The sequence below is a fragment of the Perissodus microlepis genome, chromosome 10 (genome assembly GCF_051167445.1).
Source record: "Perissodus microlepis isolate ML-2025 ecotype Zambia chromosome 10, ASM5116744v1, whole genome shotgun sequence".
NCBI classification, from domain to species: Eukaryota; Metazoa; Chordata; class Actinopteri; order Cichliformes; family Cichlidae; genus Perissodus; species Perissodus microlepis.
The window spans coordinates 13527415-13544556 of NC_140470.1; the positions used below are offsets into that span (position 1 = coordinate 13527415).

At 40.0% G+C, this 17142-nt stretch overlaps 1 protein-coding gene across 3 annotated transcripts in view; it reads right to left on the bottom strand.

Annotated features, from left to right (window-relative positions):
* The window catches only part of LOC146378990 (serine/threonine-protein kinase PAK 3), a 50856-nt gene that overhangs the window by 27062 nt on the left and 6652 nt on the right, over positions 1 to 17142 (bottom strand). For 2 of the 3 annotated variants that reach the window (XM_084942226.1, XM_084942224.1), the window contains exon 1: positions 6665 to 6874. The exons of the other annotated variant lie outside the window; for it this stretch is intronic. The gene's annotated coding sequence lies outside the window, so the exon portion shown is untranslated. Of the gene's footprint in view, positions 1 to 6664; positions 6875 to 17142 lie in introns of those variants that run through there. 3 annotated transcript variants of the gene reach the window in all.

Sequence of the window (17142 nt, forward strand, 5' to 3'; positions counted from 1 at the left end):
TAAGAAGATAAAATCACTCAGTTTTGAGGTGCTTATATTTGTACACTGAAGAAATATTGCACAATATTCTCACCTATGCTGCTAAATTAGATTACTGCAATGAACCCTTTTGCTTGGCTGTTAAGTTTTACATTGATCTTGTCCCATTCCAATTAGCACAACACTGATTAGATTGCAAAGGCACGATGATATAACCTGCCTTATTTTCTCTTCAGTAGCCAATTTATTCCCTCGCATTCAAAGGATTCAGTGGTATTACCAAATATTATCCCTTTGGTTCACTTACTTTCAATTAAACAACACTCTCCTGACAGATTTGGGTACACCGATCCTCATATTTAAAACAAAGCAGAAACTGCAGGCTCATTTTACCCCCACAGCCTACACTCCAGCATGACTCTCATTTTACTGAGCACCATCCTTTCCCAAATTCCCCTGTTGGGGAGGCTTGAGAGCTCACTCTGTCATTTAATATTTAGTTCTGGCGAACCTGCTCGAGTGCTGTTCCCTCAAGTGTGTGTATGCACACAGACACACACACACACACACACACACAGACACACACACACACTATGTCATGTCTTAAACCTGCAGTGCTGCTTTTCTCATTGGCTGTAGATTTTTGTGTAAATATTGCAAAAAATATTAGGTTAGAAGACACTTTCTAAAATAATTGAATAAACTATAGTTACGAGTACTAGTGAACAGCCAGAGCTGACAAAATTACCGTTCCCTGTGTGTTATGACAGTTTGAGTGGCTCTCTCTGTATGAGCTGGAACAGAAGTGCTTTTTAATTGAAGCAGTTTATCCTGTCAGGTGGTGAATTTCTATCAGATCTGAACTGCCAGCAGTATAAATGAGCTAAGCAGCATTGTTAACATATGATAATCCCTTCCTGACAGAAAATTCTAACTGTATTCAAAGCACATTTCTATGACTAGTAGTTTATTTATGGGCATTTATGACATAACAGAGCAAACTGATCAATACTTTCCCTAACAGGATGAGCTTCCTCATTCCTCATATTCAAAAAAGCATCTGTTAGCCCATCCAGACAGCCCACCTCCAGTTAAAATTGTGTTGTGGTCAGAGTCTGCTTCTCTTTGATGCATGAGCCTCACTTAGAGAATAGACTTAGCTTAGCAATAGACGATTCAGTTTCTGATGACTAAAAATCGACATTTAAGACCTTTATCATTACTGATTAACCATGAGGTTACATCGAAGCAAGCAAATCCTGCTTCGATAGGCAACTGTTTTTAATGTTTGCTCCAAATCCATCGGTTAACTTTGGATCAGTTTCTTTACACTGACAGAAAAATCAAACTCAAATGCTTCTGCTTATTGGTCTGATGTATCTACAGTGGGAGTAAGAAGGAATATTGATAGAAGAACTGTGTTCCGGACTAATTTATAAATCTGCTAGAGAAAAATTACTAGTAAAATCTTAGCTCAATTCTGCTAGTAGTACGAAAATAGAAAGTTCACCTGGCTACAGGAGCCATTTAGCTCAAACTTGCCCAGTACAGCTGGCAATTGGATGGCATCCAGGTGAGATCATGTTATCTCCATGAACAAAATTTTCCAGAGTTGAATGGGACAAGGGCGGAGATCATCTCTTTTGAGAGGTTCCAGTCCAGGTCTTTTGATCTTCAACTGAGTGATTACTTCACACTTAGGGCTGAAAAATTAAGCATGTGCTAAAAGTGCAGTATATCCAGCAACCACTTGAAGCCCGCTGCAATTCAATAACAAATCCTAATACTTTCTTTTGTTAAAAATGACAAAACTACAGGAATGGCCTGATACAAAAAAAATCCAACAACAATAAAACAGACAGAAGGTTAAGATTTAAATTTGGGGCTTGGCTACATTGATTGAATGGGGACACTGATGTGGGCACCTGTCTTACCTCCACTAATTTGAGTCAGTGAACTGGATCTGTTAATCCAGCATTTTAAACATGATTATTAAACAAATATTATGGCTTACTGTGAGGTCCAGTCAAGGTTATAGATGCAGTTATTTAACCAAGCATGTAAAGGTTAGCTGCTAACTTAGCACTCCATCCCCTCTTCTAATTATGGTTACATCTGCTCTCAGAAAACCAAGATGATGATTTCCATAAAAGTAAAAGCAAACCTTCAAATGCCCAGTATAATATGTTCATCCTTAATAGAAGTATATCAGATCAACCTGAGAAAATGTTTTACTGTAAAAGCAATACGACAGATTTAAACAAAAATCTTGATTTGTTATGTTCTTAAATGTATAAACTGCAAAATACTCAAGATGTCTAAAACATTTTACAAATTGGTATGAGGTTGAGGTAGGAAACCCTCAAATCCTTGAACAGAGCAGATGGTTGTAATCCGCTGTTTTATTTATATGAAATAAAAACACTATTAATAAAGATGAATGAATCTTTAAATGTAAATTATAACCTTAACATGAATTCCAAAAAGAATAACAAGAGGCAGCATTCACACACCTAGTTTTTCATTTTACAGGCTTATTACAGGTAAAAAGTCTCATGACTAACAGGTAATTTGTCTCAGTTTAGAATCAAACTATACTTTCATTTCTTTCTTCAAAGACTGTTGACCTGACTTTCTATACCCATAGCATGTCTAAGTACAGGTGAGCATCACATGTTTTATTATTGTCAGGTTTAAAAAAAAAAAAGGTACCACAGGGTTTTATCCACTATTGTGGGATGGATGAGCTTTTCTGAGGGCCATCTGGAGGCAGAAAGCGGCATGATTTCCCTCCTAAGCCAGCTGGTGCACCTGCTCCGAGTACCATTGAAAGGGCTAAGATGTACCAATTGTAATGACTGAAGGAAAGAGTGGAAACAGCCTCCCCAAGTGCTTTCTTTTTTTTTTTTTAATTCCAGCAAAGTATGCAAGGTCACTAAATAGTTTCCCTTGAAACTGTGTGAAGCGTTAAAAAGCTTTGTGGTGTGTTCTGTTTGTTCATCGCATAGCCTTACTGTTCTCTCACTACAGCCGACTGTGCTCTACTTTAATAACCTTTCCCCTGCTAAGTGCACAGAGCTACATTGTGGTTTTGCATAGGCAAACACTAGCATGGGACTAATATTTGTGTCAACAAGAGAATCAGCTGAGACACGCTCACTCTACTTCGATGCAACTGAGACCAGAAACTGAAGACACAAAGCTAAGATCATATGGACAAAAGCAAAACTTTTCCCCCCCTTTTCCATTAAAACTCTGCCCTGAATTTTCTTTGGCTCTCCAGATGTTTTCCAAACACACTAAGAATCTTTGATATACAATCATGAAAGATGGAGCAAATGTGAAGTTCTCTCATTAAGAAGCAAAGCACATACAACCAGAATAATAATAAGAAAAGGTCTGAAAAGTGAATTTCAAATGATCAGGGAGTTACATCTTATAAAAGAGAAGATTAAACAGTCACCTTGTGGTCACAGTATCTGCAGATCATCTAGAGTCCTTTCGTTCTCTGGAAACTATTCCTACTTGATGGCCTTTAATATTTTTCTTTCTGTTCATCTTCAGACTTACTCAAGTTCACTCACTTCTCCAACTCTCTGCAAACCCATGACCAAGAGAAACTTTTTAATCTGTTAACCCACCCCCAACCCTCTCACTCCCCCTGCAAAATTTGATCCCTATATTCTCCGCAGCCGGCATCCATCTGGAATATCCATCTTACTGTTAAGGCATTAGAACTTAAATACATCTGAAATATCTGTCTTGAGGCTACATTTGCAGTGTGTATTTGAAACATTATAAACTGCAGGCAATATCTTTTTTTTAAAAATGAACGCAGCCAGACAAACAACACATAAACAGATAGACAAATATACAAGCAAGCTTATTCTAAGTAGCAACAGACATCAAGTAGGGAGATTACACAGGGAGCTGTGTCAATGTGTCAGTGTGTGAGTGTTTCCTCTGTCTCTCTCCATCCATCTCTCCTGCTTACTCCCCTCCCCTTTCGGAGACAAGATGGCCAGATGGCTTGCAATCCAACATGCTAATCCACAACACAGACTGTAGCTCTGACACACCTACCATAAGACCAGTGCTCCACTCTGAACATCTATACCCTTAAGCACACACGCGCATGTATACACACACAGGGCCAGTACACTTTCAGCATGAGTCCCAAACGATAACTTCACTTAACAATAGCAGAATAACTCATTCAGACTAAGCCCTCAACAGATGGAGGCTTAGTTGTATGTGTTTTGTGTGTGTGTGTGTGTGTCCTGCTATCATATTTCAGGCAGGCCAGTTAGCAGGCTACAGGCCAAGATGAGGTTCTGTGTCTACTGCTTTTGTTAGCTGAGGTGAGGTAAGAGAAGCCGAGTGTGTTGGGTTACACTGAGCAATGGAAAACATGGGGAAACCCAGAAGAGCACATAATACACATGGAAACAAACTGGCTACCATAGTTATGTTTTTTTTTAAATAAAGGATCATTTCAGTACACTAATGAAGTGCTGCTCCTATTGTGTTATTGATAAAATCACATCAAATAAAAACACTGCATTATTTTGGCTACTCGGGCCTAGGCAGATGAATCAATGAACATCACAAGTAAAAGAAAAGTACTAAAGTTACACAGTGGTCAGTTGGTCACAAGTGGGGAAATCATTTGCATTAAAGTCAAGCCACAATATGCTTCCATTTTGCCAGCAGAGTGCTTGTTTACATAACAAACATATGCCCGAGTCTATAATTTCACTTCCATTTTCAGTTAAACTGAGCATACTTTGCACTCGTCAGAAAATTCAAGAGTATAACACTTTGAGTTTCGATATCTATTTTATATAAGAGGTGCGTGCGTAACCAACTCACAGAAAAAAAGCTCATACAGGTAAGAATGCGCTCTGTTGATGGTAAACAGCTACACGCACAGATAGAAAATGGAGAGCTATTAATTGCCCATTTGCGTGTAATAGACCTGTGTCGATAACGGTGCGATGAATATATAATGCAATGTGGCATGTGAAGCAGAGCATCTAAGACTGGTGTGAAGCACAGCCAAGAGATCAGTGGAGACGAATTTTCCAGCGACAGCTTCACAGATCAGTTCGACAGAGGGATGCATAAATATTAAACACTTCTACTCTGATGGTATAGCAAAACCTGATTGTCTCGCCGCCTTCTGATTGTGACGCTGCATTGGATTACCACTCTATCCGGCCTTTTTTCTGGAAAGCTTGGAGCTGGGTAATGTGCTACACTGGGAAGAAAAAATATTTGATAAACCAACCAGTGAGTTCTGGGCGTATATTAGATAAATTGTGATGGGGGGGAAAAAGCCAATGGTACTGCCTTGGTGTTGAGGGATAGTTTATATAGTAGCCACCTTATATATTTTAATGCAAAAATGTAGTAAAAGATGTAGTTTAACTGCTCGAAAGGCAGTCATATTTGCTTGAAGTGTGGACAGGAGGATTAGTGTGAAAGGGCATGCAAGACATCTATCTCAATGTAAAAGGCCAATGTTCATAGCGAGCAACAGCTTCAGTAACCCCTCCCCCAATCCACTTTATAATCATCTCACCCTCCCTAAATCACTGATATGACTCCCTAACATCTTCCTCTTTCACACTAAAGCCAGACAACAGGTCTCCCATCAGGCCCTGCTTCTCAAGGGATGACTGCGCTTCCTGGGAGAGGAATCTGTCCTTCCTCTACGTTGGCCCGGACGGCAAAATTAAAATCGGCGCAGGTGATGGAGAGGCACACATTCAGCTTTGTACCGTGGCCAATTCTTCCATCTTCCTCTACAACCGAGAGCTGTAGAAGAATCTGAGGTAGAATAGCTCAGCTTTCACAGCACCGGCCCCCACCCCCACTCCGATCCCCAGTGAAGTCAGGTGACCAGATGTTGTATATCTCCCTGTCACCACAGCCGCCATGAAGCTGCTACACACATCCATGTTAAAGCGAGGAAGCGGAGGCACTTCTCCGCTGTGTGGGTGAGAGATCACTGAAAGGCACAAATGGAAATACAACTCATTTCTTCTTGAAGCCCACTCTAGACAGGCCATACGTGAGGCGGTGCAGAGATAACAAAAGAGCATCCATCAGCATATTAACCATCCATCCCCCCCCCCCCCCCCCCCCACACACACACACACACACACACACACACACACACCCACGTACCCTCCGAAGCATATACAGCTCACATCCATCCATAAGCCGCGGGTTTACAGACCCAAAATAGCGTTGCTTCTTTTTTGTTTCAGTGTTGCCGCTGCAGCTGCTGCATTTCTCCAGGACTGACACACACACAAACACACACACACACATACCCACAAGGCCTGTACAAATGCCACCATTGATTTTTGCACCCCTCCTTCAATAAAGATGCTATTTGTGAGGCAAAAGGGAGTGTACACAGAAACAATGTGATGCACAGGATGGTATATAATGATATAAAACATGCCCGTGCCATCTGATGCAGGCATCCATTTCCATCTCGCCCTCACTGAGAGACTGCTGATGAAACAGCTGCCTCCTTAGCAGGGCAGAATGCAGAGTGGAGGAAGAAAAAAAGGCTACAAAGCACCCCTACATACACAGCCCCCTCCTCCTCTCCTCCTTCCTCTGCCTCCCCCTTCCACATCCCTTATTGCACACACAGAGAGGGAATTACCTGAAATATGTCTTCACATTCTCTTGCTCAGGTTACGCCTTTGGGCCCGGAGTAGTGGTAGATTCATCGCTGACCGTACAGTCCTAATGACAGTTTAAAGGCAGGATTGCCATTCTCTTGTCAGACCAGTTCCTGACCCTAAAAGCAAGCTTGTTCGGCAGGCTGGATGCTTCACTGGCTGCTCACTGTTCCCTAGCCCATGATGTCATCCACCCTGGTTTGCTGATTGGCTGAGGGATTGAATATTAATGCAGGCAGCTGGTCCAGGGGAGGGGAAAGACAACAGGCAGACACAGTTGGTTTTCTGGTTAACAGCTCAAAGCTGCAGAGGCAGTATGATGGGAGGATGGCATTGTGCTGCACATTAAGCTCAAGACTGTTTCTGTTGCAAACACAGAAGACACTAAACACGATGCTAACGTGAGCTGTGACTACATGCCGCTGTAACTTCAAAAAACATGAGATTTAATAAGAACAGAACAGCTTAGCACAGGTGAGTTCATATAAACAATCAGAACTGGCAAAGCCTCTCAAACATTTCTGTTAGAATAGCATCAAAGTCAGAGAGAATTCATTTGCAAGAAAAGTAGAGATGACTTTACAGTTAATTGCATAAAGAAAACAAATGCATCCAAACATTTGTATTATTATTATTATAATAGAGCTCTCAATTTACCGGTCGATCTACGTCCCTACCCTCACCTATGGCCACGAGCTGTGGGTAGTGACCGAAAGAACGAGATCACGGATACAAGTGGCAGAAATGAGCTTCCTCCGAAGGGTGGCTGGCCTCTCCCTTAGAGATAGGGTGAGAAGTTCAGCCATCTGGGAGGGGCTCAGAGTAGAGCCGCTGCTCCTCCACATCGAAAGGAGCCAGCTGAGGTGGTTCGGGCATTTGACAAGGATTGGCGCCTCCTAGGTGAGGTGTTCCGGGCACGTCCCACCGGAAGGAGGCACTTATATCTCTCGGCTGGCCTGGGAACGCCTTGGTGTTCCCCCGGATAAGCTAGAGGAGGTGGCTGGGGAGAGGGAGGTCTGGGCTTCTCTGCTTGGGCTGATGCCCCAGCGACCCGGCCTCGGACAAAGTGGAAGAAGATAGATGGATTATTATATATACTACAGCTACTGCTACTTTCAGCCTAATGGGTTTTCTTTGTCTTGCTTATTTAACAAATTAGTTGCTGTTTGCATGTTTTTTTAAAAAAAAACAAAATAACATTTAATTTTCTGTATCAATGTTTATATATAAAGTTGCTTTTGTGGTTAGTGCTCTTATCATATCTATTTTAATGTAACTGAGAACATGTTTTAATGACAAATTAACATAATAACCGTGTTTGTTTGTGTTTTATATTAATATTTACCAACATTCATTTAGTTTGTTTGTTCCCCTACACCTTGAAATTTGAGATAAATCCACCAAACACTTGCAGGTAGTGAAACCGGAGTCTCTGAGTTCATAAGCAGGCGAACACGACAACCAAAACTGTCGCTGCAGTTGCCCTAATTTGCCTATGATGTCATCCTTTTCCTCTATCTCACCTGTGATTGGCTGACTGGCACAGCATCTGCTCAGTCTCATGGCTAGTGCTTTTAGCTCAAGGTGGAGGCCTATCTGTGGCTCTGTGAATCATGGCTGGTTGTCCTGACAACCCCTGTAATGTCGATTCCTTGTCAGAGAGTAATATGGCTGTTCGGTGACAGTCTGTTCACTCAAATGGAGAACTGCAGGAAGATAATGCCCCCTTGCAGTGCTTTCATTCACATTTGAAGGTAGCTTTTAAAATTTATTTTTTTTAAATGAACAGCAAATATATTTTCAAAGAAAACTAAAAAAAACAGCTTTGAATTATTTATTTAATAATTCGATTTTTTTAGAATAATATTAGGTGTTAGTGTTTGGTAATAATCCTCGGGCTCTCAAATCTTGAGGATTTTACATTCAGGATTGATCTAGTGCACATTTATTTTCTGACAGTATACCGTTTATCTATTGCAGGCAAGTGTTTAGGATGAACTCATTAAACCCTGCCAATATAGAAAAGAAGGAAAAATGCTAATTTAGCTTAGCCACAAGAACATTTGAACTTGACAGGCGACTCCTGTTTCTTAACTGAGTGGTTTCGGCCCTGCTCCCACAACAAAACAACCTGGGTTGCATCGGAAATTAGTGAGGGTGATCGGCTTACTAGGGAAACGCTTATAAAACCCTGCAGCCTGTTTTAACCACTTCTTCATTGATATAAACCAAGGTGTCAAAACTTGTCATGAAGGTGACGCTGTCTATATGGCAGAAAGTGTTAAAGCTGAAAATAATCTTTGCTCTTAAGGACACAAAGGATAACTATACACTAAAAGGCAGATAGGCACACTTATAGAAAAGTGTTAAAATGACAATAAATCTGACAGCATAAGTAAAATGACAAAGCCTTTTCACCAAAGGAAAAAAATGTGTTTGAGGATAATACTGATTCTCAATCTATTTGGTATTAGTATCTTAATTTCAATTACCCAATGACTTTGCGACAGCAGTATCCACATTAAATATCCATTTTTCTGTACATGTGAGTGTATTTGTGAATAGTCAGCACCAAAGCCACAGCAAATCTGCCATTGCCAACATGTTGACAGACAAAATACTTTTGGCCACTTCAATGTCACCAATTTAACTGAAACCCACATAAACACAAATGGATGCAAGCTCTGGACTTGAGGTCATTTTTTGTGAGGTAGCAGTGTTTATTACTGAGCCACCATCAGGCCACAGCAGGAACCAGGAATGCTCAATTCATTGTCTCAGATGTCCCATTTTTTTCCTGGGACTTTTCACCAACTGTGTTTATGAAATCGACCAGGCTTCTCCTCCACAGTTACAAAGCACTGCAAGTTTCCGACACTCATGAGGCCCTGCCCAGCTTCTTGACCTTCCACCTAATTAAGAAATGTGTGCTTATGCTAATATCCAAATGAACAAATTATGTTTTACTCCTTCTCTTTTTGTTGAGTTAAATTACCAGGTAAAATGAATAAAGGATTATACTTTTCACCTGGATTAATGTGCTTTATGTGGCCCATGAGAAAAGAAGGCCCTTTGTATCCTGAAAAAATAAACAATCAAACAAAACAAAACCCAAACCGGGATGGCAACAATGATTAGAAAGGGCACAGACCTCCTACTAAAGCCGGTGTGCTTCTTTCACAGCCACATGCCCTTTAGAAATTCTGTACTCATACCTGCTACCCCATTATAAATCCCAATGGATAAGCATGCATGACATGTTTTAATTAGGATGAGCACAACAAATGGTAATAAGAACATTTTTTAGATTTACACACATTAAGCTTTTCTGCTTCCATCAAGAATTGTGCTGTATTTGTGTGTTGCCATTACTAATATATTTTCCATTCTCACTGTTGCAGTGAATCACGCAATACTTTTCTAAATATGTGCTCCTGTTTACTTAAACTTAGCTCAGCAATACACAAGGCAAATCATTTCCTAATGCTTGGCAGTAAAAGCTCAGATCAGGAGCCGACAGGACAAGTCGCAGCTGAATCTCAGAGGAGCATGATTTACTAGTATCCATAGGCTCCTGTCAGTGATCAGGTTTATATAATGAATCCTATAAATATCCTTGGAGGCAGAGCGCATCTCTGTGGTGACATTTTGTAATAAGCCCTGTCTGAAATTTACTGGTGTTGTAGACAGAGAAAGATGAGTTTCTACATATATCTACGTAGAATCTTGCCTGAAACATATACAGTGCAGTGAAAAACTATTTGCCCCCTTCCTGACTTACTCAAAGATAACCGACTAACCACACTTTTTGGAAAGCGGAGTTCAGTTTCGGTATCTTGATTACTGCAAGACAGAGTCTAATCAATAACTTACTTAAATGGAACCTGTCTGACAAAGAAGTAGACTCAATAACAGATAACTCAAGAACAGATAAGAAACACAGTCATTGATATCTATCAGTCTGGAAGGGGTTACAAAGCCAATTCAAAGGCTCCACTACTGTGAGAGCCATCACCCTCTTTAGCCTGACGCCATTAGCCGTTTCCGGGTCCAAACTCCTCTTCAGTTCACAAAGTGAAACAACCACTGCAGCATCGTTGAGAGTTACATTCTTTCATCTCTAATAAAATGATCAGTGTGGCTGCTCTACCAGGTGTAACAATTAAGTTTAACATCCAGGCATCCATTAAAAACAGGATTTATGAAGTTTAACGAAGTTAGCTCGCTAGTTTCGATGAACGCTAACTTCCCCCCCCTCAATAAAATTTAATGTGAGAGTCCCTGAGTGGCAGACACAAATGGCAGTAAAAAGATGCTAAAAACAGACCAAACTTCGGTCGGGAGAACACCTGAGATGATCCATCCCCACATGAGAACCCAGAGCAACTTCTGAAGAACTGCAAGCTTCATTTGTCAGAGTTCATGATTCAACACCAACAACAAAGAGACTGGGCAAAAATGGCACCCATCAGAGAGATTCAAGAAGAAAAAAAACCTCATCTCAAAAAGCCTCGTGTCACATTTGCTGTAAAAACATTGTGATGATTCCCAAGACTTTGTGAAAATATTCTGAACTTTTCTGGAATGTTTAGGTCTCATTACATCTGGCATAAAACTAACACAGCATTTCATAAAAAAGATAAAAAGATCCTAACAGTCAAACATGGTGGTGGTAGTGTAATGGTCTGGGGCTGGACCTGGAAAACTTGCCTTAACTGATGGAGACATGAATTCTGCTCTCTGCAAAAACATTTTCAAGGAGAATGTCTGGCCATCAGGGTTTGCCTTGGGTTATGCAGCAGGATAATGGTCTACAATCACCTGCAAGTCCCCCTCTAAATATCTCAGAAAAACCAAAATGGTGGTTTTTAGAGTTTCCTAATCAAAATATGGACTCAAATCAGATTGTGACACTTTAGGATGAACCTTAAACAGGCCGATAATAATAATAATAATAATAATGATAATAATAACAACAACAACAACAACGGATTGCATTTATATAGCGCTTTTCGGGACCCTCAAAGCGCTTTACAATTCCACTATTCATTCACTCTCACATTCACACACTGGTGGAGGCAAGCTACAGTTGTAGCCACATCTGCCCTGGGACAGACTGACAGAAGCGAGGCTGCCATATCGCGCCATCGGCCCCTCTGGCCATCACCAGTAGGCAGTAGGGTGAAGTGTCTTGCCCAAGGACACAACGACAAAGACAGCCAGAGCTGGGGATCGAACCGGCAACCTTCCGGTTACAAGATGAGCTTAATTATAATATTGCATTTTATATTTACCCAGATTATCTTTGTAATATCAAACATTGAAGCATTACAAATATGCAAAGGACTCAAGAAAGGTTCAAATAATTTTTTCATGGCACTGTATACACTACAGTATATTAATAAAGTAGGTTCTGACAAAAACAGAGCCACAAAGTGGTAATTTAAAGCATATTGCCAGCTTATTTCACTTCAGTGCTCTTTTTCCTCCCTTTTTCCTCACATGTTAAAATATTTTTCCTTTAAACCAACTTCCAAACTCACAAAATGAAGCCATTGTAGAAGTGCCAAAAACTAGAGTTAAACACTACATGAATAGACCTGTTAAAATACCCAGGTAAACACAACATTTAAAAATAATAATAATACGTTTTTATAACAAACCGGTACATTGCCTTCTCCTTCATAACAACTGTACTGTGGTTGTTCTTAATAACTTCTGCATATGGATTATGTTAATTCTCATAGCTAGGAGTGTAGCAGCCTTAACTGACAGCTGTGCTTTCCATACACTATTGCAGACTAAAATTTCAGTATTTTATTAGTCTGATATCTGACTCACAGATATATGAGCCTATGCACTGCACCTAAATGGTTTATAGATGGAGCTTTCCAGCATAAGTCTCCTTCCTCAAGTACACAAGTATCTTTCATTTTGGAAAAGATCTCAAACCTCGGGAAATGCAAAACAAGAGCTACAGCAACAGGTGTCAATACTGTAGAGAATATTGGCCAATCAGAAGCTTATGAACAATAGCATACACAATCTGACATCAAAAAAGACTTAAAACATCAAAAGTGTGCACCTTTAAGTTATATTTCTTTTTTATTATCCACATGTAATCCATGAAATGGAGATTCTGAAAATCATCAACCTGGAAAGTTTTTTTCAAAAGCTTGATTTTCAGTCAACAAAATTGTTTATTTCTGGACAAAAATGCATAGAAAAAGTTATGTTTTCCAAATACCTTGTATGTGTATATGTAAAGGGCTCAATGTGCAATTTTTGCTTCAGCAGGAAATCTACGTATTAACTTACAGTGTAACTGGAAAGCCTTCTTTACCCTATGACGTAACCACCCATGTAATCTGAAATGCATCTCCTGAGAAATATAACTATGTGTCGGGGTCCACACAGCCCATAATGCTTCTTATTGGTGTGGAAGGTTATGGCGTAGGGTCCTTTCCTCCCATCATCTCTAACCGGTCACAGCAGATGGCTGCCCCTCCCTGAGCCTGGTTCTGCTGGAGGTTTCTCCCACTTAAAAGGGAGTTTTTCCTTCCCCTTGTTGCCAAGTGCTTGCTCTCATTGGATGATTTAATTGGTGGGGTTCTCTCTGTATTATTGCAGTGTCTCTACCTTACCATATAAAGCACCTTGAGGCGAACGCTGTTGTAATTTGACACTATATAAATAAAACTGAAGTAGACTGAATTGAATTCATGGTGGGATCTCGATTACTGCGGAACATTATTAACAGGCCTAGAATATATTTGTTTTCATGACATGTGACTCATTTCAAGGAAAATGTAGATTCATCTTCTAAGCCATACTTGTCGCGATGCAGTTTTGTTTGATGACGTGTCTTATCAGCAGGATACTGTATATATTTAACACCACATAGGCAAGTAACATTAAAGGAGTGAACTAGTTTTTCCAGTATCTTATACATACTGCTATAAAGAATTGTAAGATGTGGATTTATTATTGATTCTTTAAAGGTTTTTGCCTTCTGAGGAAAAGGAAATGCAAAGAAGCTTTCCAATCCTTTTCCACCTTTTTGATCTCAGGGTGAACCGCTCTGGTAACCAACTCTGTAAAGCCAGTGATCAACAAAAACATCACACATTTTGCAAGCATAACTGTCTGCAATATAAATGTGAAATGTCATCACGGCTTGTGTACAGCATTTCCTGAGGATTCTTCTTCATCAGTCCAAGAAGAATGAAGCCTTTCACTGTGCAAAATGGAAGGAAGACATTTGAGATGATGGGTTCTTTGGTTTGGAATCAAATAATCACAGCAGTGGTAAATCACTAGTGTATAAAACATATCAAATTATGGTTTAGATTATCACATTATGGTAGAGCTCACTGCGCCCTGGGAGAAGAGGTAGAGGGAATCTTCAGAGAGACTTTTAAGCCTCACAGGAAATTATATATATATAGCAGAGGTGTATGTAAAGAATGTAAAACCCCCAAAGACAACTTTGATTTCTTGTATGGGCATCAATAAATTATTTTAGCAACTACACAATGCTAAAATAATTGTTAATGCTGATTAGGTTCATGTAGTTTAGGGAAGCATACTTTCTTAGCATGCTTGTCTTTTGTTGTTTTCATTCACTAAATTTTACCATATCAAATTACCTCGTCTAAACCCTCCACTGTGCACTGTGTCATGTATAAGACACTCATCTGTGTAACAACCACAATCAGAATAAGTTTCTGTGTATGCTGGCGCAGCTGAGATTATCCCCCCAAAGGAACATAATTGAGGTCAGTGGGCCTCGATCCTGCTGATTATGACTAACCTATTGATAGGTTACGACAGGCGCTCATTAAGCCTGCTCATTTTTCAGAGTGAAAAATGCTGAACTGTAATGTAAGCACAGAGAGCAGAGCACAGTAACTACAGATTACAGCACGGTTTAATGTTGTGCACATAACATAGCTGTTTTGCAATGATTTTAAATGCAGACTCTATTACGTTTTTCTCCCCCAACTGGTCTATTCAAAGATGATGCGAAGGCTGAAAGGGAGAATATATTCTGCTACTCTGTGTTTTGGATCATGGATGGTAGGCTGTGCCACACTGTTATCCATGTGGGTGGTGTGGCGCTGGTGTGAATGGAGGCTGGTCTTTTTGATATTTTGTGTAGAGTAGTGTGCGCTACTCTGAGAAGAGTAACACTTATATGATGTGTTTAGTGTAATGTAACAGCTATAAAATCAATTTGATACATTTGTTCTGATAAAAAAGGTAATAAATAGATGTTAGTGTTAAATAGTATGCACTCAGCACAGTCTCATTCTGCTGTTAAACACATTAACGTTTACCATTCAGGACACTACAGCCTCTGATAGATGCAGTGTGTGAAATCTGGTCTTTTGGTGGAGTGGGTAGGTGTGGGGGGATTTGGGGTCTCAGTCTTTAAAACAAGGCTGCAGACTGTTCAGTATTACAGTGGTATGTAACAAGCTTGGGCTTAGCAAAACACTTTTAAATGACTAAAATTCTGATATAATAAGTCATCAGTGTAATTCATTTAAAATGGCATGGTGTTACATCACATTTTTAAACACAATGAAAAAAGAAATTCTGCCTAAAGGCCACTAGATTACCTTATGAAAATGCATATTAGTCTTGCACTGTTTGGATCCCTTTGTAACCCAATTATAACAAAGGAAGGCTGTAAACGACGGTTTAAAAATCATAACACTAAACCACTCTTGTTGTACATTATTTCACTGTTATTGCAGCATAGAGGTGCAGGTTTATCATTCGGTGTAGCATTGTGAAATCACACTCAAACAAAACACTGACCAAGGACATCAGCTCTGATGCTGCCAAGACGAGGCTCAGGGACACACCTTTGAATGTAAAACAGGTGTGAGGAGGCAAATGAAAGACCTCTGGGAATCAGTTAGTGTGTGTGTGCATGCGCGTGTGTGTCTAGAAACAAGCTATTTTTTCGTGGCAGCTGTAATGCCACTGTAACCACAGTCTATCAGATCATACTGTGTCCTCTTGTCTTGTTTTGGGGTGATCTGGCTGATCTAGTCCTCCCTATCCATATGCATCAGACTTTCTTGGACAAATACACACTCTGCAGGCTGTCTCCCCTCATGGTTATTCACAAACTACGAGTGTGCAAACAGGGTGTCCATATTTCACGTCACCTTTACTGACATTTCTGTGTTGCATAAACCCCGCTGCACGCTTGAACTCTGCCCACTTGCCTGTCCTCGATCAAGCCTCCTGTCAATATTAATCAGTGCATAGCAGCTTTGCATACGCGCACCTATCAACTCTCAAAGGGCAACGCAGCACAAAAGTACTATCCATGACAACACTGGTCTGGAAAAAAAGCCCCTCCCACTGACAGCTGGCTTATTGTGTGCAGTCGCTCTGAAGCGGCCTTGTTTCCCTTTGCTTGGACAGTTCAATAACTAATCTCAATGCAGCCAGCAGCATGTAGCTTTGAAAATGAGGAGGGCATGCCCAATGGAAAGTCATAATCTGCTTGTCAGTGTAGTGTCAGTTTACTGGTAAGCTAGCTTGTCAGTTCACGAGGATTCTTAGATGGGTTACTGTGCACACCTCATTATAGCTGCATAATACTTAATAGAAAGACAAGATGAGAATTTTTTTTTTACTGAATTTATGACGAAAGGGCATATTCCTCCAAATTTTCCTTGCATGAGAATGTGAAGGCCCCCCAAAAGACTTTTCTTTTAACTTTAAAGTTCAACAGTCTGCTGTTTTAGGGAGCAAATTTTGAAAATATTTACCTAATTTGACTTTTGAATATTTTGCAACTTACCCATCCTTTAATCTTTCAAACTCTAGAAAATAATTAGTTTTATTTAAATCAAAAGGTCATCATGTCCGGTTATTATTCCTGAAATTTCAAATGACATTTTGATATGTCACTATATCATTCCCACTACAATAATGGACTTAAGAAAGGGCAGTTTGGTCCTTCAGTTCATTCATCCATCTGTCACATCTCAGACACCCAATTTCATCTAAGCTCAGTGGGGATGATGCATGTCACCAAAGCTTTACTAATTAGCTCAAGGAGGTCACAGCATCCACCTCCTTTGGTTGAATGCAAGAAGAATATACTGCAGAATATGTTATCCTATTTTGGTGGACAGCGACTTGAAAGAAAATACATTTTCTGTGTCATTACTCTGCTATGTGCAAAAATCTTGAGCAATTCCTCATTCTTTATATTTTTAGCTAAACTTTCTGTAGTTTTTCTTTGGACAGGTAAAACAATATTGAAGCCGTTCACACTTACCTGACCTTTCTTTACAAACACCCAAAAATGCACCTAAATCAAGGCAATGTAGCAAAGAACTAATTTTAAATGGCATCTTTAGGTACTTTGTTACCAGCAGCCTGTTGCAAAGACAAATAATACACAGTGAATGAACAATGTCAAAGGTTG